The sequence below is a fragment of the Ranitomeya imitator genome, chromosome 4 (assembly GCF_032444005.1).
Source record: "Ranitomeya imitator isolate aRanImi1 chromosome 4, aRanImi1.pri, whole genome shotgun sequence".
Lineage (NCBI taxonomy): Eukaryota > Metazoa > Chordata > Amphibia > Anura > Dendrobatidae > Ranitomeya > Ranitomeya imitator.
Genome location: NC_091285.1, coordinates 132,775,634 through 132,798,051, shown reverse-complemented (window position 1 = coordinate 132,798,051; position 22,418 = coordinate 132,775,634). Strand labels below are relative to the sequence as shown.

Sequence of the window (22,418 nt, the reverse complement as noted above, 5' to 3'; positions counted from 1 at the left end):
GCTGCATGCTGGCTGCAATATTGGATTGAAGTTCATTCTCTGTCCTCCATAGTACACGCCTGCGCAACGAAAGATTGCCTTGTGCAGGCATGTACTACAGAGGACAGAGAATGAACTTCAATCCAATACTGCAGCCAGCATGCAGCCAGCGGGTAAGGAAAGGGTGAATCAAAAACCCCAAAACCCCGCCTCCACGGCTGAAGATTGTTCCCTCCAAATCCAGGTGACAGTGTCCCTTTAAATTATCACCTGTGCAACACAAGGAAATCCTGAAAACATGACCCGTTTGCAGCCCTCGAGGAATGCAGTTTAACACCTCTGATCAAAAGCACATTTAATGCTCCAATTGGGATAATGTCTGGTGGTCAGACTTTTTTAATGATGTTTTTTTCACGATTAAAAGCTAAATTATTGCTGCAGTTTCTCTTGGCTTTGAGTACTTTGCCCAATGGAATAGATTGAATAGTATAAACGTTTCAACGTCAGACAGAGATGTTTTTTCCTTGCTCGGACATTATGTGGACCACAGACGAATGTTTCTACAGGTGAGCTGAAAAGTTTTTCTGTTTTTCTACAATACTTTATGAATAATTTAATTAATTCATTTTTCAATGCTTTTTTGGAGTGTTATTTACCACCAAAATTTAACAGAAAACAAAAATACTGTATGGATAACTAACTGAATCCAGACAAAATTTTTCAAAGCTTTTTTTGAGTCGTATACCACCAATATTTAGCCGAAGGTACCAAATACCATATGGAATTGAATCCAGACAAATATTTGAACGCTTTTTTGTAGTCTTACATACCAACAAAATGTCACAGAAAGCACCTAATACTACATGGATGACTAGTTGAATCCAGACAAAATTTTTTTTACACTTTTTAGAAGTCTTTAGAAGCAGCGTTCGAGGTCCGTCCGAAACTAACGGCACATCGCAGACGCATGCCAAAAATGTCATACGTTTGCGATGCGTTAGGGATCCGTTAGCACATTGCAGTCAATGGGTGCGCTAACGGATCCGTTACATAGCGTTAATTGCAACAATTGCGCCATGTAACGGAGTCCGCTAGCGGACACCCATTAACGCAATGTGAACCTAGCCTTACAAAAATGAAAATTATTATTCATGATAAAGGAATAGATTTGTAAATTTGAAATTATCTTTTTTAAGTAAACTACTTCTTATCAGTAGAAACACAATTTGCGGGTTTCCTAATTTCATGGACCTCCATAGCTATTTAGAAAAAACAATCCAGTAAAATAATAAAATATCCCCTGACAACAGGAGGAACATACTGTATAAGGATTGTTTAGTTTAACAGAAGTTATATAAATCCTCATGTAATGGCATTAGAAAGCTGCTGAAGAAAAGTTTTATTTTTAGAGTCTTATATCTGAAAATCAGAGCTATGACTCATAAAGAATTTGGAAATATGTAAAGTAAATGAAAAAAAATTAATTTTCCCATAATTATAATTTATTATTACCATCAAAACCATTTTAAGAATATAATACAAATCCCGAAAAAAGAGAGCCCAGGAAAAAGGTTGAGTCTATCAGAGTAGACACCACTAAAATTTCCCTGATTTGCCGTGCATGACAATGTGTGCTTTCCCATCTTAGTCACTACATTAAATTGCACTTGCTGCATAGGGAACAGGATGAAGCCAATAGAGAAAAAAACAGAAGTGGCAGAACCACACGTCATGTGACTGATGACGTCGGAGCAACCATGTGATTCGACGCGTCAGGCACATAAAGACAAAGGGGACAGTCCGCAGCTGGGACACGAGAGAGTGCATGCGCACAGCCAGTAACACCGTATGGGTAAGTGGTAGATATAGCGAGACGGTGGGGACGTGCATGGTATACAAGGGTGACAGATGTGTGCGGAAGTTAATGTAAGAGATAAATAATGCGATGGGAAATGAAATGGAAGTGGGGGAGTATGTGGCAAAGAGAAGTGAGGGAGGAGCAGGAAATGGCAAGAAATGTCTGTTCAATAATGAATATAAGGAATATAAGGACATGAACAATCAGGGTAGATCAATCTTAAATATAAATGCTATATATAATTGATACATACAAGTGCAAACTGTGAGAAAGCAGTGACTCTACATCCGTAAATAATAACAGGGAGGGAAGGGGCAAGAGACATGCAAGTATATGCCAAATGGATGTGGGAAAATGGGGTGCACGGGGGAAGGGGAATGTATTGTTAAAAATGTATACAAAGGTAACATCACAGCAATATATGTGTGAAGTTAACACAAATGTGTAGGGGACAATATAGAACAAGAAATAGTGAAGTAAAAAATATCCAATAAAGGTCAAAGACAAGTACAAAAAGTTAAATATAATTGAAAGAAATATAGTATGGAAGAACCCGCCGTAGATAGGAAAAAATTTTTTTTTGCATAATTAGAAGTGTGTATATAAAATGCTAAGTCATAAAAAGTAGATTAAAATACAAATAGCAAATAACATGCTACATATAGTATAATATATCAAAATAACATGTACATACATGTAGTGCAGCACATAAATAATAAATACATTGGTAGATCACAAGTGACGAAGAAACAGCACACATCCATAAACATAGGTATGCATGAATGTCATAAATAATGATTAAGAAAGAAGGGGGGGGGGGATAAGTGGAGTGTACAGGGGTAGGTAAATAACCATAAATACCTAAATCTGTGTTGTCATAGGAAGAGGGAAAACTTCACTGCTTGAGTCAAAGGGGACCATGAAAAAACTCCAGACGACTGCAATCAAGAGGGTCCAGCACGAAAGTATGAGTAAGTAAATGCTAAAAGGAAAGGGAGGGAAATGAAAATAATTAAAAAAAAAAGAGTATGTACAAAAGAATAAAATACACCAAACCATCTCCCAATGGTTCAGGGGACACGCAGGGTCTACAAAAAAAGATACAAAACTTAGATTCTCATTGAGAGCATGGGGGGTTACAGTTCTCAGGGTCCAAATCCATTTGGTCTCTAATCTTGTCAGGGCGGTGGTGATCTTACCACCTCTAATGTTGGGAAAAATGCGATCAATACCAATGACCTTGAGTCCCACAGGGTCACAGTCATGGTATAGTCTGAAGCAAAGTGGGAGAGTTTTTAATGTGGTAATGTCCTCTATGTTGGCTGAGCTGATAACTAGCACGTGTTCACGTACACAGACTTTTAATTGCCGGATTGTTAGGCCAACATAGATGAGTGAGCACGAACATGTAGCATAATACACAAGGGAGAGAGAACAGGCTGTGGAGGGGTTTAGCCTCCAAAAGTACTATAAACATAAGGATGAATGACCTCTGGGAGATCAAAACATCCAACACCGTGCAGACACCATCACGTGTTTCTCAACGCAGTGATCCAGAACACTGCTCCCATCCCTTATGGGAAATATGCAAATGCATGTAGAAAAGCCGCGGAGACACCATCACGTGTTTCTCAACGCAAGCAATAAATAGCCAGGTCTTTCACCGGGAAGGAACAACCACGGGAAGGGCAGCATCCCAGAAGGAAAACCACCTATGCCAAAACATGGTATCCATCCACAGACCTGGCTATTTATTGCTTGCGTTGAGAAACACGTGATGGTGTCTCCATGGCTTTTCTACATGCATTAGCCTCCAAAAGTAGGCATGGTTTGGGGCAAATATTTTTTTGGGTGGAATAACATACTGTCCAGAGGAATATCTGCACAAGGTAGTACGTGGATATTTGGCACATGACTTTGGATATTTGGATATACGGTAAATATACATTTGGATATTTGACTGAGGGCATTTTTACATCTCCACTTTTGGCAATTGTATATTTAGAAACCCGTCTTGATAATCTATTGCATATTTCTTAAATTATAGGTAGACATTTGTAAATTCTATCTATATCCTTGTTTTGCACAGAACCCCCATAGGAAAAGCGTAGTTGTAGTCATTAAATATTTTTTCCTTTTTCAGCATATTAATTTTCAGTTTGAGCGTTCGGAGAGTATTTCCAGAAATATGAAGGAACATTATGACAAATGATAAACTATTTCCTGGTTCATTTATATGGCATTCCTTATGTAGGGATCTCACTGCTGTATATTTTCTTATGCAAGAGAATCAGGATGATTATGGAAATGTCATTTGGATCAAACTGTGTCTGAGTTTTAACCCAGTTTCACATTAATATGATTTGATTCTGTCGTATTAGAGAATCACAGTACAGGTGTAGAGAAAACGAGTAGCTTAATTTCTCTATCTTATCCATTATCTGTGTTTGTGTAAATTGGACTGCAGTCAGATGACATCCGAGTGCAATACAATGTCTCACATGCACTCATAGACTTACATGACCAGGGCCGCCACCAGGGCATTACTTCCCTTTCTGCTGTATGGGGCCCGGTGAGCAGCAGTAAAGACGAGGGCCCCGGGCCCCCCTATTGTGCTTCTGTTAACCGGGTCCCATTGTGCAGTGAAGTGCTGTGCTTGGCGCACACACGGCACAGGGAGTTTGTCTAAGAGCTCCATGGCAGTCTAACCTGAACGGCTGAGCAGCTCCCGCTCCCTCCACCTTTTCTAGACTTCTTGTCAGGTGATGGTGCGATTACGTCATATATATGTAAATATAATGTGTCTGAAATGAACTATTTAAGTCGGATATCAACACAGCCAGATCATGAGTGATGATTTGTTGTAGATCTTAATGATATAATAAATGAATAAGTCATTAAATGTTATTTAGAAAGTGCCAGTATAATGTCAACAGTGATCACTGTGTTACCTGAACACTGACACTATATACAGAGCTCCTGTGTATAATGATACTGGTGATCACTGTATTACCTGTACACTATACACTATATACATAGCTCCTGGGTATAATGTCACTGGTAATCCCTGTATGACCTGTATATTATACACTATATACAGAGCTCCTGTATATAATGTCACCAGTGATCACTGTTTTACCTGTACACTGACACTATATACAGAGCTCCTGTGTATAATGGCACTGGTGATCACTCTATTACCTTGACACTGACACTATATACAGAGCTCCTGTCTACAATAGCACTTGGTATTGTGTTTTTATTAAATTAATGATCAGTATTGTAGTAATTGGTCACTATGTAGCGGTGATATGTGTTCTGGTCATGGTGTGGTGGTATTTGTTCCTTGCATGTGGCATTATTCAGTTACTATATGATGGTAATATGAGGTCTGGTAATGGTGTAGTGGTATTTGTCCCTTGTATGTGGTATTATTTGATCCCTAAGTGTTAGTAATATGTGATCCTGTCATGATGTGACAGTATTTGTCACTTGTAAGTGGTGGTAATATGTGATCCTGTAATGGTGTGATGGTATTTGTCACTTGTAAGTGGTGGTAATATGTGATCCTGTCATGGTGTGACGGTATTTGTCCCTTGCATGTGGCACTAATCATTTTAAAAAATGTTTAAGACACGTTCCCTTAAAGAAAAATAAATAAAAATATACCTAAAAAGAGTATTGGATAGTTTAAGAAATTTTGAATAGGTTAGAGTAGAGTAGAGCCCCACCAAAAGAATCTACCTAGTCGTGATGGCGGCTCAAAAAATCTTTCGGCAAAAACATAAGCTGCTGGCCATGTATGTGATCTGGTCTTCAATGGGAACTGTTACTGTGTGATTGGAGATGACATAATGCAGAAGTGGATTTTTTCCAAGAGTGGGAGGTGGGATTGTGGAAGGTTTCGAGGGGTGGAGGTGGATCTGGGGTAGAGCCTGGGTGGAGTCTCAAGGGGGCTCATAAATTTTGTCAGTATAGGGCCCTGAAATTCCTAGTGGCAGCCCTGCACATGATTCTATCATTGACTGCATGTGCATGTGATTGTTTTCCCATGCCAAAAAGGTCTGCACTGCCCCATAGTATAACATTGGGCCAAGTGGGCCAAGTGCTATCCGATAAAATATATCACTCAGCCGTGTTATACATTAGTGAGAGCAAGCCCTTATACTTAGGATACATTTATACTTCCATGTGCTGATTTGAGAGTATGGATCACAATACACGTATGTGTCATGGGTCCCCTGATCCCTGACCCAAATTCAACAGCCTCATATATGACTATGAGACTGTTGAGTTTGGGTCAGATGACTAGTAGCTGATCAGTACATTGTGATCCCTACTCAGACTATGACACAGGCGTGTGTGAATGTAACCTTACATGCCATTGTAAACAATGGAAATTCTTCTAGTTAAATACTGAATACATTGTCTTATTGTTACATCTACTGTATATACTCGAGTATAAGCCGAGATTTTCAGCCCAAATTTTTGGGCTGAAAGTGCCCCTCTCGGCTTATACTCGAGTCAAGGTGGGTGGCAGGGTCGGCGGGTGAGGGCGCTGAGGCATACTTACCTAGTCCCAGCGATCCTGGCGCTCCCCCTGCCGTCCCACGGTCTTCTGTGCTGCAGCTTTTTCCCCTCTTCAGCGGTCACGTGGGACCGCTCATTAGAGAAAGGAATAGGCGGCTCCACCTCCCATAGGGGTGGAGCCACCTATTCATTTCTCTAAGCAGTGGTAACGGTGACCGCTGATTAGAGAAAGAAGCTGCGGCACCGAAGACCAGCTGTGACAGGCAGAGGGATCCGGACGTCGGGACCAGGTAAGTATGTAATATTCACCTGTCCGCGTTCCATCCGCCGGGCGCCGCTCCATCTTCCCGGTGTCTGCGCTCTGACTGTTCAGGTCAGAGGGCGCGATGACGCATATAGTGTGCGCGGCGCCCTCTGCCTGATCAGTCAGTGCAGAGAGACGCCGGGATGAGACGCTGGGAGCTGCAAGCAAGAGAGGTGAGTATGGCATTTTTTTTTTTTTTTACTGCAGCAGCAGCGGCAATGGCAGAGCTTTCTATGGGGAACTATGAACGGTGCAGAGCACTATATGGGGCACAGCTATAGGGAAATAATGAACGGTGCAGAGCATATATGGGGCACAGCTATGGGGCAATAATGAACGGTGCAGAGCACTATATGGGGCACAGCTATGGGGAAATAATGAACGGTGCAGAGCACTATATGGGGCACAGCTATAGGGAAACAATGAACGGTGCAGAGCACTATATGGGGCACAGCTATAGGGAAACAATGAACGGTGCAGAGCACTATATGGGGCACAGCTATAGGGAAACAATGAACGGTGCAGAGCACTATATGGGGCACAGCTATAGGGAAACAATGAACGGTGCAGAGCACTATATGGGGCACAGCTATAGGGAACTATGTACGGTGCAGAGCACTGTATGGGGCACAGCTATAGGGAAATAATGAATGGTGCAGAGCACTATATGGGGCACAGCTATATGGCAATAATGAACGGTGCAGAGCACTATATGGGGCACAGCTATAGGGCAATAATGAATGGTACAGAGCACTATATGGCACAGCCAGGGCCGTATTTGCCACTAGGCACGCGAGGGCACGTGCCTAGGGCGGCGACATTGCGGGGGGCGGCACCTGAGCAAGGTGTGTTTTTTTTTTTTATAAGTCCCGGCCCGGGTCAAAAACGCGACCGACGGCCCCGCCCCCCACCTATGAGTCCCCCCGCCTCCGAGTCCCCCCACCTCCGAGTCCCCCCACCTCCAAGTCTCCGAGTCCCCCCGCCTCCGAGTCCCACCCACCCCCCTTGAAGACAATACTCACCTGCTCCAGCGATGCCTGGTCTCAGCGTCTGTAGCACGTCCTGAGTGAGCGGTCATATGGTACCGCTAATTAAGGTCATGAATATGCTAATATTCATTACCTTAATTAGCGGTACCACATGACCGCTCACCCAGGAAGAAGGCGCTGCGGCGGGACAGAGCCGGAGCCGGAGGGATGTCGGCGCGGCGTGTGGAACAGGCAGCTGACAGGTGAGTATGAGGGATTAGGGGCGGGTGGGCGGGGGGAGGATGGTAAGCCACCCACGCCATGCAAGATGGCCCAGGAGAAGGAGCGGGGGAGGGGGTGGAGAGATGAGCCATGCATAGGGAGGGGGGGGAATTATGAGCGCCATCAGCCATGCATAGGGAGGGAGGGGGGGGGGAATTGTGAGCCATCAGCCATGCATAGGGAGGGGGGGAATTATGAGCGCCATCAGCCATGCATAGGGAGGGAGGGTGGGAATTGTGAGCCATCAGCCATGCATAGGGAGGGGGGGGGAATTATGAGGGCCATCAGCCATGCATAGGGAGGGAGGGAGGGGGGGGGGGAAATTGTGAGCCATCAGCCATGCATAGGGAGGGGGGGGAATTATGAGCGCCATCAGCCATGCATAGGGAGGGAGGGGGGGGAATGGTGAGCCATCAGCCATGCATAGGGAGTGAGGGGGGGAATTGTGAGCCATCAGCCATGCATAGGGAGGGGGGGGAATTATGAACGCCATCAGCCATGCATAGGGAGGGAGGGGGGGGGGAATTGTGAGCCGTCAGCCATGCATAGGGAGGGGGGGAATTATGAGCGCCATCAGCCATGCATAGGGAGGGAGGGGGGGAATTGTGAGCCATCAGCCATGCATAGGGAGGGGGGGGGAATTATGAGCGCCATCAGCCATGCATAGGGAGGGAGGGGGGGGAATTGTGAGCCATCAGCCATGCATAGGGAGGGGGGGGAATTATGAGCGCCATCAGCCATGCATAGGGAGGGAGGGGGGGAATGGTGAGCCATCAGCCATGCATAGGGAGTGAGGGGGGGAATTGTGAGCCATCAGCCATGCATAGGGAGGGGGGGGGAATTATGAGCGCCATCAGCCATGCATAGGGAGGGAGGGGGGGGGGGAATTGTGAGCCATCAGCCATGCATAGGGAGGGGGGGAATTATGAGCGCCATCAGCCATGCATAGGGAGGGAGGGGGGGAATTGTGAGCCATCAGCCATGCATAGGGAGGGGGAGGGAATTATGAGCGCCATCAGCCATGCATAGGGAGGGAGGGAGGGGGGGGAATTGTGAGCCATCAGCCATGCATAGGGAGGGGGGGGAATTATGAGCGCCATCAGCCATGCATAGGGAAGGAGGGGGGGTAATTGTGAGCCAACAGCCATGCATAGGGAGGGGGGGGAATTATGAGCGCCATCAGCCATGCATAGGGAGGGAGGGGGGGGAATTGTGAGCCATCAGCCATGCATAGGGAGGGGGGGGAATTATGAGCGCCATCAGCCATGCATAGGGAGGGAGGGGGGGGAATTGTGAGCCATCAGCCATGCATAGGGAGGGGGGGGAATTATGAGCGCCATCAGCCATGCATAGGGAGGGAGGGGGGAATTGTGAGCCATCAGCCATGCATAGGGAGGGGGGGGAATTATGAGCGCCATCAGCCATGCATAGGGAGGGAGGGGGGGGAATTGTGAGCCATCAGCCATGCATAGGGAGGGGGGGAATTATGAGCGCCATCAGCCATGCATAGGGAGGGAGGGAGGGGGGGGGAATTGTGAGCCATCAGCCATGCATAGGGAGGGGGGGGAATTATGAGCGCCATCAGCCATGCATAGGGAAGGAGGGGGGTAATTGTGAGCCAACAGCCATGCATAGGGAGGGGGGGGGAATTATGAGCGCCATCAGCCATGCATAGGGAGGGAGGGGGGGGGGGAATTGTGAGCCATCAGCCATGCATAGGGAGGGGGGGGAATTATGAGCGCCATCAGCCATGCATAGGGAGGGAGGGGGGGAATTGTGAGCCATCAGCCATGCATAGGGAGGGGGGGGAATTATGAGCGCCATCAGCCATGCATAGGGAGGGAGGGGGGAATTGTGAGCCATCAGCCATGCATAGGGAGGGGGGGGAATTATGAGCGCCATCAGCCATGCATAGGGAGGGAGGGGGGGGAATTGTGAGCCATCAGCCATGCATAGGGAGGGGGGGGAATTATGAGCGCCATCAGTCATGCATAGGGAGGGAGAGGGGGGGAATTGTGAGCCATCAGCCATGCATAGGGAGTGGGGGGGAATTATGAGCGCCATCAGCCAGGCATAGGGAGGGAGGGGGGGGGGGAATTATGAGCGCCATCAGCCATGCATAGGGAGGGGGGGGGATTATGAGCGCCATCAGCCATGCATAGGGGGGGAAATTATGAGCGCCATCAGCCATGCATAGGGAGGGAGGGGGGGAATTGTGAGCCATCAGCCATGCATACAGGGGGGGGGGAATTATGAGCCATCAGCCATGCATACAGGGGGAGGGGGGAATTATGAGCCATCAGCCATGCATACAGGGGGGGGAATTATGAGCCATCAGCCATGCATACAGGGAGGGAATTATGAGCCATCAGCCATGCATACAGGGGGGGAATTATGAGCCATGCATACAGGAGGAGGGGGGGATATGAGCCATGGCCATTATACAATATGGAGCATCATGTGGGGCCATTATACAGTATGGAGCATCATGTGCGGTCATTATACAGTATGGAGCATCATGTGGGGCCATTATAAAGTATGGAGCATCATGTGAGGTCATTATACAGTATAGAGCATCATGTGCGGATATTATACAGTATGGAGCACTGTGCGGTCATTATACAGTATTGAGCATCATGTGAGGTCATTATACAGTATGGAGCATCATGTGCGGTCATTATACAGTATTGAGCATCATGTGCGGCCATTATACAGTATGGAGCATCATGTGCGGTCATTATACAGCATTGAGCATCATGTGGGGCCATTATAAAGTATGGAGCATCATGTGAGGTTATTATACAGTATGGAGCATCATGTGCGGATATTATACAGTATGGAGCACTGTGCGGTCATTATACAGTATTGAGCATCATGTGAGGTCATTATACAGTATGGAGCATCATGTGCGGTCATTATACAGTATTGAGCATCATGTGCGGCCATTATACAGTATGGAGCATCATGTGCGGTCATTATACAGTATTGAGCATCATGTGGGGCCATTCTAAAGTATGGAGCATCATGTGCGGTCATTATACAGTATTGAGCATCATGTATGACCATTATACAGTATTGAGTATCATGTGTGGTCATTATACAGTATTGAGCATCATGTATGGCCATTATACAGTATTGAGTATCATGTGTGGTCATTATACAGTATGGAGCATCATGTGTGACCATTATACAGTATGGAGCATCATGTGGGGCCATTATACAGTATGGAGCATCATGTGGGGCCATTATACAGTATGGAGCATCATGTGTGGCCATTATACAGTATGGAGCATCATGTGCGGTCATTATACAGTATTGAGCATCATGTGGGGCCATTATAAAGTGTGGAGCATCATGTATGGCCATTATACAGTATTGAGTATCATGTGTGGTCATTATACAGTATGGAGCATCATATGTGACCATTATACAGTATGGAGCATCATGTGGGACCATTATACAGTATGGAGCATCATGTGGGGCCATTATACAGTATTGAGCATCATGTGAGGTCATTATACAGTATGGAGCATCATGTGCGGTCATTATACAGTATTGAGCATCATGTGGGGCCATTATACAGTATGGAGCATCATGTGGGGCCATTATACAGTATGGAGCATCATGTGTGGCCATTATACAGTATGGAGCATCATGTGCGGTCATTATACAGTATTGAGCATCATGTGGGGCCATTATAAAGTGTGGAGCATCATGTATGGCCATTATACAGTATTGAGTATCATGTGTGGTCATTATACAGTATGGAGCATCATGTGTGACCATTATACAGTATGGAGCATCATGTGGGACCATTATACAGTATGGAGCATCATGTGGGGCCATTATACAGTATTGAGCATCATGTGAGGTCATTATACAGTATTGAGCATCATGTGAGGTCATTATACAGTATGGAGCATCATGTGAGGTTATTATACAGTATAGAGCATCATGTGCGGTCATTATACAGTATTGAGCATCATGTATGACCATTATACAGTATTGAGTATCATGTGTGGTCATTATACAGTATTGAGCATCATGTATGGCCATTATACAGTATTGAGTATCATGTGTGGTCATTATACAGTATGGAGCATCATGTGTGACCATTATACAGTATGGAGCATCATGTGGGGCCATTATACAGTATGGAGCATCATGTGGGGCCATTATACAGTATGGAGCATCATGTGTGGCCATTATACAGTATGGAGCATCATGTGCGGTCATTATACAGTATTGAGCATCATGTGGGGCCATTATAAAGTGTGGAGCATCATGTATGGCCATTATACAGTATTGAGTATCATGTGTGGTCATTATACAGTATGGAGCATCATGTGTGACCATTATACAGTATGGAGCATCATGTGGGACCATTATACAGTATGGAGCATCATGTGGGGCCATTATACAGTATTGAGCATCATGTGAGGTCATTATACAGTATGGAGCATCATGTGTGGTCATTATACAGTATTGAGCATCATGTGGGGCCATTGTAAAGTGTGGAGCATCATGTATGGCCATTATACAGTATTGAGTATCATGTGTGGTCATTATACAGTATGGAGCTTGTGTGACCATTATACAGTATGGAGCATCATGTGGGACCATTATACAGTATGGAGCATCATGTGGGGCCATTATACAGTATGGAGCATCATGTGTGGCCATTATACAGTATGGCCTTTAATGAAGAGAAGGGTGCACTCTAGCCGTATATAAAAACTAGTCTAAAGTGTGCAGAGCCAAGTCCAATAATGTAGATACCCAAACTAAACAGAGAAAAGAATGGCCTACAAGAAGGCTCGCACAACCATATATAATATGAAAATGCAAAAACGTTTATTCAAAACACCACAACAAAACAAATAAAAACACTAAAAACACGATATCCTATACAAATCACCCGCATATATATATACCTGTAGGAAATAAATCCATATGGCTGTATCACATATACCGTGCAATGAACTGGGTTAAGCCCAAGACATAATACCTCAAAAACTGTAACGGCTGAAACCAGAGCCCACATAAATATAATAATCCACAGTGGCCCAGCTATGAAAAGAATACCCCCTAATAAAGTCTGGATGAGAAGATAATGAGGTATAATACCTATACAGACCTAAAGGGTGACATAGCGCCAGAATGTCAATATGTTCAGCTGAGTCAGAGAGTAGCTGAGCCAACACCCGCACCTAAACCAGCCATGAGATCCTAAACAGATGTCCATGCCTAAGTGTCCGGCATAAGGACACAAAAATGGGGTGAAAGGAGAACGCCCCACGCGTATCGCCGCCACAGCGGCTTCGTCAGGCGATTATACAGTATGGAGCATCATGTAGGGCCATTATACAGTATGTGGAGCACTGCGTAGCTATTATACAGTATGGAGCACTGCGTGGCCATATTTTTTTGGTTTTAATTATTGTATATGAAACAGTGTGATCAGCAGTGCTGAATGGGTGTGGTTGGGACTTGGATATGGGTGTGATTAGTTGTGAAATGGGTGTGGTCAGAGGCGTGGCCCAAAATTTGCCGTGGCGCACTACGTGCGCCGCAACCTTTACACCTTTTTCCCTTCTTCAAAAGTTTGGAGGTATGGTACAGCATTTCCCAAATCACAGCAAGTACCGCAAATCCCATAGGGAATGAATGAAACCAAACGCAGTGTTGCCGTAAGTGATCCGTTACATGGCAGATGCAGAAAAACTGCCCCGATCTACTGCAAACAGCGACTTTCACAACAGTGATTCTTGCCAAAGTCACTGCGGATAGTGTCATACTCACCAATGGGGGAGGCAGCACTAAAAGTGCCTAGGGCAGCAGAAACTCTAAATACGGCCCTGGGCACAGCTATAGGGAAATAATGAACGGTGCAGAGCACTATATGGGGCACAGCTATAGGGAACTATGAATGGTGCAGAGCACTATATGGCACAGCTATGGGGAAATAATGATCTATTTTTATTTTTGAAATTCACCGGTAAATGCTGCATTTCCACCCTAGGCTTATACTCGAGTCAATACGTTTTCCCAGTTTTTTGTGGCAAAATTAGGGGGGTCGGCTTATACTCGGGTCGGCTTATACTCGAGTATATACGGTAATTACTATAGTCACTGAAATTGAAACCAGTTGCTTGTGTTCTGTGCTCTAAGTGTTGTCATTTCATATCAGCATGTATAAATGTTAATGGAGTGTTACTAATAGAGCTTATCTTAATGATCTCCTAAACCAATAGTGATGGCACTTTGTTCCAGAATTATTCAATTATCCAAGTTATTCTTGTCATCTAAGCTATTTGCATACTGTATGTGAATGCAAATAAAACAAGTTCTCTTCAACATTCTGTTTCACCTGTCAACGTTTTGGTATTTGCGTTATGGATGATTTTTAAGGGAAATATTAATTTTAGTTGTTTCATTACTTTACAGACTACTACTTATGTATTTTAACTGTGGCTATAAAAGGGCTAAAATAGTAAACAATCATAGGTCTATACTATGCAATGCATGTTTGTATCAATATATATAACACTGAAAAAAAACCAAAAGCATAATTAAAGCATGAAGGAAGCCATAGAGTATTTTCAACCTTAAAAAAAACTATTTTATTAAAATAAACACACTATTAAAAATACAGTTGGTGTGGAAAGTATTCATACCCCTATAAATGTTTCATTCATTGATTGCAGCCATTTGGCAAATTCAAACAAGTTCATTTTTTTCACATTAACGAACACTCTGCACCCCATCTTGACTGAAAAACATAAATGTGGAAATTTTTACAAATTTAATGAAAAAGAAAAACTGAAATATCACATGGTCATAAGTATTCAGCCCCTTTGCTCAGACACTCATATTTAAGTCACATGCTATCCATTTAATTAAACTGATAGGACTTGATTTGGAAAGGCACACACCTGTCCATATAAGACCTCACAGCTCACAGTGCATGTCAGACCAAATGAGAATCATGAGGTCAAAGGAACAAGCCAATGAGCTCAGGCAAGGCACAGGCAAGGCGCAGATCTGGCCAAGGTTACAACAGAATTTCTGCAGTACTCAAGGTTCCTAAGAGCACAGTGGCTTCCATAATCCTTAAATGGAAAAAATTTGAGACCACCAGAAGTCTTCCTAGACCTGGCCATCCAGCCAAACTGAGCAATTGTGGGAGAAGAGCCTTGGCGAGAGAGGTAAAGAAGAACCTCAAGATCACTGTGGCTGAACTACAGAGATGCAGTAGGAAGACGGGAGAAAGTTCCACAAAGTCAACTATCACTGCAGCCCCCCACAGTCGGGCCTTTATGGCAGAATGGCTCAATGGAAGCCTCTCCACAGTGCAAGACATATGAAAGCCTGCATAGAGTTTGCTAAAAACACATGGAGGACTCCCAGACTATGAGAAATAAGATTCTCTGGTCTGATGAGACTAAGATAGACCATTTGGTGATAATTCTAAGCGGTATGTGTGGAGAAAATGAGGCACTGCTCATCACCTGCCCAATACAATCCCAACAGTGAAACATGGTGGTGGCAGCATCATGCTATGGGGGTGTTTTTCAGCTGCAGCGACAGCACGACTGATTGGCATTGAAAGAAACATGAATGCGGCCAAGTACAGAGATTTCCTGGATGAAAACCTCTTCCAGAGTGCTCTGGACCTCAGACTTTGTCAAAGGTCCACTTTCCAACAAGACAATGACTCTAAGCACACAGCTGAAATAACAAAGGAGTGGCTTCAGAACAACTCTGTGACTATTATTGACTGGCCCGGCCAGAGCCCTTGTCATGGTTTACTGTGCTCTCAGGTCAGGTAGTTGCAGGGTTAATTGGAATGGCCTCTTTCTGGATCCTGGGAGGCTTTTTATAGCCTCACTGTGAGGTCAATCCTTGTCGTTTATACTCTGACCCTTGGCTGAGTGTGTCTGACTCTGGTGTGCCTCTGCTTTGTGCAAATACTAGTCTGTCTGTTTGGTTTCTGATCTGGTCCTGTCCCTGTTGTGATTCCTGCCTGCTGTTTCTGTACCGTCTATTGCCCGTTCTGGTTTTCTGATTCTGGCTACGTTCTGACTATTCTCTGCTCGCCTCTTCTGTACCGCGCCGCCCTCTCCATGTATGACCCCCGCCTGTCCGACCTGAGTTCCCCTCTCCTCTATTTCAGATTTCCTGTAAAATCCTGCACTCATCCCCAGCAGCAGGACGCTAAGCCCCGCCCCCTGTGGTCACATGATCGTAGGTCCTTCTGTTCTCTATCATACTCAGCATGCTGTGCAGGTCCCGTCTGTCTGAGTTTTCCTTGTAGTATCTGACTCTGGGCTCTCCAGCAGTGTGGGTGAGTCACCTTGTTCAGCCATGGCAGTGCGCCAGTGCTGACAGGATCCTGACAGCCCTGACCTAAACCTAATTGAGCATCTCTGGAGAGACCTGAAAATGGCTGTCCACCAACATTCACCCTCCAACCTGATGGAATGGGAGAGGATCTGCCAGGAAGAATGGCAGATGATCCCCAAATCCAGGTGTTAATAAACTTGTTGCATCATTCCCAAGAAGACTGATGGCTCTAGTAGCTCAAAAGGGTGCTTCTACATAATACTGAGCAAAGGGTCTGAATACTTATGACCGTGTGATATTTCAGGTTTTCTTTCTTAATAAATTTGCAAAAATTACTACATTTCTGTTTTTTTCAGTCAAGATGGGGTGCAGAGTGTACATTAATGAGAAAAAATGAACTTTTTTGAATTTACCAAATGGCTGCAGTGAAACAAAGAGTGAAAAGTTTAAAGGGGTCTGAATACTTTCCGTACCCACTGTGTGTATGAACAGAATATCACCTCTAAAAGGAGGAGAAAATTGAGGGATCAACAATCAAATATGCAGCCATAGGTATGTATTCATGCATAAAATATCTGTGGTATCAATATGATCACTGTGTAAGGAGATAGACTGGATGTCGGGTACCTGCATGCCCGGTCCGGAACTGGAGAGGCTGCACCCTCTGTTCCTGGGGGGAAGCCTGAGTGGGACAGAGCTTTCCCTGCTGCATGAGGGAAGCTTGAGAGGGAGAGGGTTTCCTGCTGAGAGGAGGGGGCCGGGAGCCAGAGAGTAGAAAGCACACGTAAGAGGAGAGTTGCGGGCCAGAGCAGAGAGCAGTGCAGTGAGTGGCGTGCTCAGCCTCCCTTGCCCTCAGAGAGGACTGGCACTGTAGCAGGCCACATAGAGGGGGCATCATCACCTGCAGAGACAGGCGTGCACAGTAGCACGCAAGAGAGAGACCGTTACAGAACTATACAGAGCGGAGCAGAGCCGTGCAGAACAAAGGTGTGCAGAGCTGTGCACACAGAGCGGAGCCAGAGACGGTGCCGCCACAGATATAGAGAGGAGTGCTTTGGTCGGGAGCACCAGCGCCAAAGTCGTCTGCCACCAACAGCGGGGACCAGGGAGAGCGGGAACTGCAGTGTGTGCCTAATAATAGCCAGAGAGTACCAGGTGCTGTACATGATGTGATCGTGAGTACCTCACATGCGCTGCCCCCAAGAGAGATCACACAAGGGACTGAGACTTGCACCCTGAAGTGGGGAGAGAATACTTGTCCTGACATTCGGTAACCTGACTACCCCCCATTTGAGATAATTAATAAGCCAAGTTGGGCTCGCACCTGACTGTGGCCTGTGACTTTAATAGTCACATTAATATATGGACTAGGCCCAGTGGAAGGTACCGGAGACCGACCACTGCCGCAAGAAGATGGAACTTGCGACTACAGTACCCTCCAGGAGGAGGCGCCGACGCTATTTAGTGCACATAGATTTATAAAAAACAGCCGCACTCAAGGTATAGGTTTTCAAATGCAAAAATTGAGTGACATTTTATTGTATTCACCACAGTAGCATAAAGGTGTTGAGGCAACGTTTCGACCCCGTAATGGGCCTTTATCAAACCTCACTGGAGAAAACAATAAAGATACAGTACAATAGATGTTGAAGTAAAAAGTAATATGCCAGAACTATATACAAAACTATATACAAACATAACATAAGTTCCGATATCAAATAGAAAGAGATCCGATACCAATTGAAAAATGCATGTGGAACTACATACAGTGACATATACACTGTGCCTTTAATACCGTTAACTCTTTACCTCCTTGCATGGAGTATCTCCCCTGTAAATAAACGTGTTAACCCTTGCTCTGCCTCCCCTCCGTCACTGCATCCCGCGCTCCTGCTTGATTATCTTACAACTGCACCCCTAGATGAATTTATTGAGAGGTGTAGTTTGTAAAATGGGGTCACTTATGGGACTTCTGCTGTTCTGGCACTTCATGTGCTCTCCCAGTGGGTCATGGCACCTGCAAACCATAACAGTAAAATCTGGCACTCCTTGCCTTCTGAGCTTTGCACTGTGCCTGAAAAATATTTCCCAATTACATATAGGGTATTGGTGCACTCAAGAAAAAATGGACCAAAGTTTATAGTAAAAAAAAATCCTATTAGCCCTTAGAAAAATTAAAAACTTAGGGCTGAAACAACATTTTAGTGGTAAAAATGTAATTTATTCTTTCTTCACCGCTCAGTGGTCTAAAATTCTGTGAGGTACATGTGGTGTCAATGTGATCACTGCACAACTAGATGAATTAATTGGGGAGAGTAGTTTGTAAAATTAGTTCACATATATGTGGTTTCTGTTGTTCTGGCCTCTCAGGGGCTCTGCCAATGTGACATGGCACTCTCAAACCATTCCAGCAAGATTTGAACTCCAATACGGCGCCTCTTCCTTTCTGAGCTTTGCACTGTGCCTCAAAAGTAGTTTTTCTGCCTTCCTCCTTGTATGACACTGTATGGATTTCAGCATACGGCTAAACCCTCATCCACTTCCCAGTAAACAGACTGTATGGATTCTTAAGTCTATATTTTTTGAGATGATGATGTGAACGATAACGGTGAACAATAATGGTGGACGATAATAGTGGATGATATTAATGGACCATAATTGTGGATGATATTGGTAAAAATTGCAAAGAATAAACAGCGTATCAGTACTGGCATGTCACAGCAACAACAGCATAATACAGGGTGCAATTACATAAGTAACTGGGACTTTACAGGAAAGAATGATACAGGGTGCATAGTGCAGAAATGCTACTAGCATTGCCCTACTCCATACATAAATTCATCTATCTATATGCAGAGCAAAGAGCATTATCACTAAATTGAAGGACACAGAACACAATATGCCTCACTTCCTAATATGCAATAAGGAGTCTGCATAAGGTTCACTGATACAGATTCTAACACACACATGACTGCATTACAACTCTCACTGGGATCCGCTGGACAGGAGGAGTGATTGTAGGGAGTGAGCCAGGAACACGTGTGCATCACTAAGAAAGCCCTGAGAAAGATGTCTGCATATCTTGTTTTCCCCAGGAAACTAAGGGGGCGGTTCTAACCAGAACACACTGCTTCTTTAAAGGAGAAATTCTCATGTTTACAGAAAATGGGATAAATGGGTAACCAATGACCTCTAAGGGTTGTAACTAGTGATGAGAGAGTGTACTCATTGCTCGGTGTTTCCCGATCACGCTCAGGTGGTCTCCGAGTATTTGTAACTAGGGTTGAGCGAAACGGGTCGGCAATTTTCAGAAGTCGCCGACTTTTGGCAAAGTCGGGTTTCATGAAACCCGACCCGACCCCTGTGTGGGGTCGGCCATGAAGTCGGCGATCTTCTGAATCTGGAATCGGAATTCCGGTACCGATTCCCGATATGTTTAAGGTATCGGGAATTGGTATCGGAATTCAGATTTAAGTGTAAAATAAAGAATTAAAATAAAAAATATCGCCATACTTACCCTCTGACGCGCCCTGGTACTAACCGGGAACCTTCCTTCCTTCGAATCAGCCTTCCAGGACCTTGCGGTGACGTCGCGGTGACGTCGCGGCTTGTGATTGGTCGCGCGGCCGCCCATGTGACCGCTCGCGCGACCAATCACAAGCCGCGACGTCACCGCGATGTCACCGAAGGTCCTGGAAGGGCTGATTCTTAGGAAGGAAGGCTGCCGGAAAGAAGCAGGGCGCGTCCGAGGGTGAGTATATACCTAATAGGAATATATACCTAATAGGAATATACTCACCCTCGGACGCGCCCTGCTTCTTTCCGGCAACCTTCCTTCCTAAGAATCAGCCCTTCCAGGACCTTCGGTGACGTCGCGGTGACGTCGCGGCTTGTGATTGGTCGCGCGAGCGGTCACATGGGCGGCCGCGTGACCAATCACAAGCCGCGACGTCACCGCAAGGTCCTGGAAGGCTGATTCGAAGGAAGGAAGGTTCCCGGTTAGTACCAGGGCGCGTCAGAGGGTAAGTATGGCGATATTTTTTATTTTAATTCTTTATTTTACGCTTAAATATGGATCCCAGGGCCTGAAGGAGAGTTTCCGCTCCTTCAGACCCTGGGAACCATTGGAAACTCAATGCACTGCATTGGGTTTCGAGTTTCGGCCGACCCCGACCCCGACTTTTTTATAGGATCGGCCGATTTCACTCGACCCGACTTATGAAAAAGTCGGGTTTCGTGAAACCCGACCCTATAAAAGTAAAGGTCGCTCAACCCTATTTGTAACTGCTTGGAGATTTAGTTTTTGTTGACGCAGATGCATGATTTATGGCTGCTAGTCAGCCTGAGTACATGTGGGGGTTGCCTGGTTGCTAGGGAATCAGCTGTCTATCAGCTGTAAATCATGCAGCTGAGGCAACAAAAAATAAATCTCTGAGCACTTACAAATACTCGGAGATCACCCGAGCAACAAGTATACTCGCTGATCACTAACATAGGAGGGAAGGAGTGAGGGGAAGTGTAGAAAGCTCACCACGTTGCCAATTTCAAGTCCATATGTCAGCCGGGATCCATTCTGAGGCTGCCGCACCCATTGGTTATCACAAGCAAAAGAAAAAAGAAAAGGGAAATCCACCGGCACGTCCAACAGGAGAATAAAATTTACTATTTATTAGAAAAAACTTTAAAACATGGTAAAAAATGAAACCTCAGAAACCTAATTCTTCTGAGGTTTCATTTTTTACCATGTTTTAAAGTTTTTTCTAATAAATAGTACATTTTATTCTCCTGTTGGACGTGCCGGTGGATTTTTCTTTTCTTTTTTCTTTTGCTCATCACTAGTTGTAACTGGTACTACGCTATGAATATTTAACTGCTGCTCATAAATGGGCAGAATAGTAGTATTCCCACACATATGCGGTATTGCTGTACTCAGAAGAAATTGCACAACAAACTGTATGGTGCAATCTCTCCTGTTAACCTTATGAAAGTGCAACATTTGGGGCCAAGACAACATATTTATGGGGAAAATGTGATTTTTTTTATTTTCCCGGCTCAATGTTAAAAAACTTCTGTGAAGTACCTGGGGGTTCAAGGTGCTCACCATGCATTTAAGTACATTCCTTGAGGGGCCTAGTTTCCAAAATGGGGTCACTTGTTGGGGGGGTTTCTACTATGTAGGCACATCAGTGGCTCTCAAAATGGGACATGATGTCTGCTAACGATTCCAGCAAACTTTACATTGGAAAAGTTAAATGACGCTCCTTCCATTCTGAGCCCTGTTGTGTGTGCAAACAGTAATTTTCTCCCTCATTTGGGGTAAACTCTTTCTCAGGAGAAATTGTATTACAAATTGTATGGTGCAATATCTTCTGTTACCCAAATGAAAATGCAAAATTTGGGGCTAAAATATAATTTTTGTAAGGAAAATTTGATTCTATTATTTTCACGGCTCAACGTTATAAACTTATGTGAAGTACCTGGGGGTTCAAGGTGCTCACCATGCATTTAAGTGCATTCCTTGCAGGTTCTTGTTACCAAAATGGGGTAACTTGTGGGGGGTGTCCACTGTTTAGGCACATCAGGTGCTCTCCAAATGGGACATGACTGACATACACTATTGATTCGAGGAAATTTTACATTAAAAAATTCAAATGACCCTCTTTCCCTTCCGAGCCCTGCCGTGCGCCCAAAACATTATTTTTCTCCCTCATTTTGGGTATCTGCATACTCAGAAATAATTGCACAACAAATTGTATGGTGAAATTTCTTCTGTTACCCTTATGAAAGTGCAATATTTAGTGCTACAAACATATTTGTGGGGAAATTTTTATTTTTTTATTTTTACAGCTCAATTTTATAAACTTCTGTGAAGCATCTGAGGGCTCACCACACATCTATATCAGTTCCCTGAGGGGTCTAGTTTCCAAAATTGTGTTACTTATGGGGGATTTTCATTGTTTAGGCACATCAGAGGCTCTCAGAATGCAACATGGCAGCAGTCAATTATTCCAGCAAATTTTGCATTCAAAAAGTCAAATGGCACTCTTTCCCTTCCAAGCTCTGCTGTGCGCCCAAACTGTGTTTTTCTCCCTCATATGGGGTATCAGCATGCTCAGGAGAAATTACACAGCAAATTTTGGGGTAAATTTTT

The 22,418-nt window shown here is 44.7% G+C and overlaps 1 long non-coding RNA gene across 1 annotated transcript in view; it reads left to right on the top strand.

Moving 5' to 3' along the window:
• The first annotated feature begins 1,738 nt into the window (after nucleotides 1–1,738).
• The window catches only part of LOC138673971 (uncharacterized), a 192,741-nt gene continuing 172,061 nt past the window's right edge, over nucleotides 1,739–22,418 (top strand). The window contains exons 1-2 of the long non-coding RNA XR_011320399.1: nucleotides 1,739–1,831; nucleotides 2,719–2,808. This is a non-coding gene — a long non-coding RNA (uncharacterized lncRNA). The remainder of the gene's footprint in view (nucleotides 1,832–2,718; nucleotides 2,809–22,418) is intronic.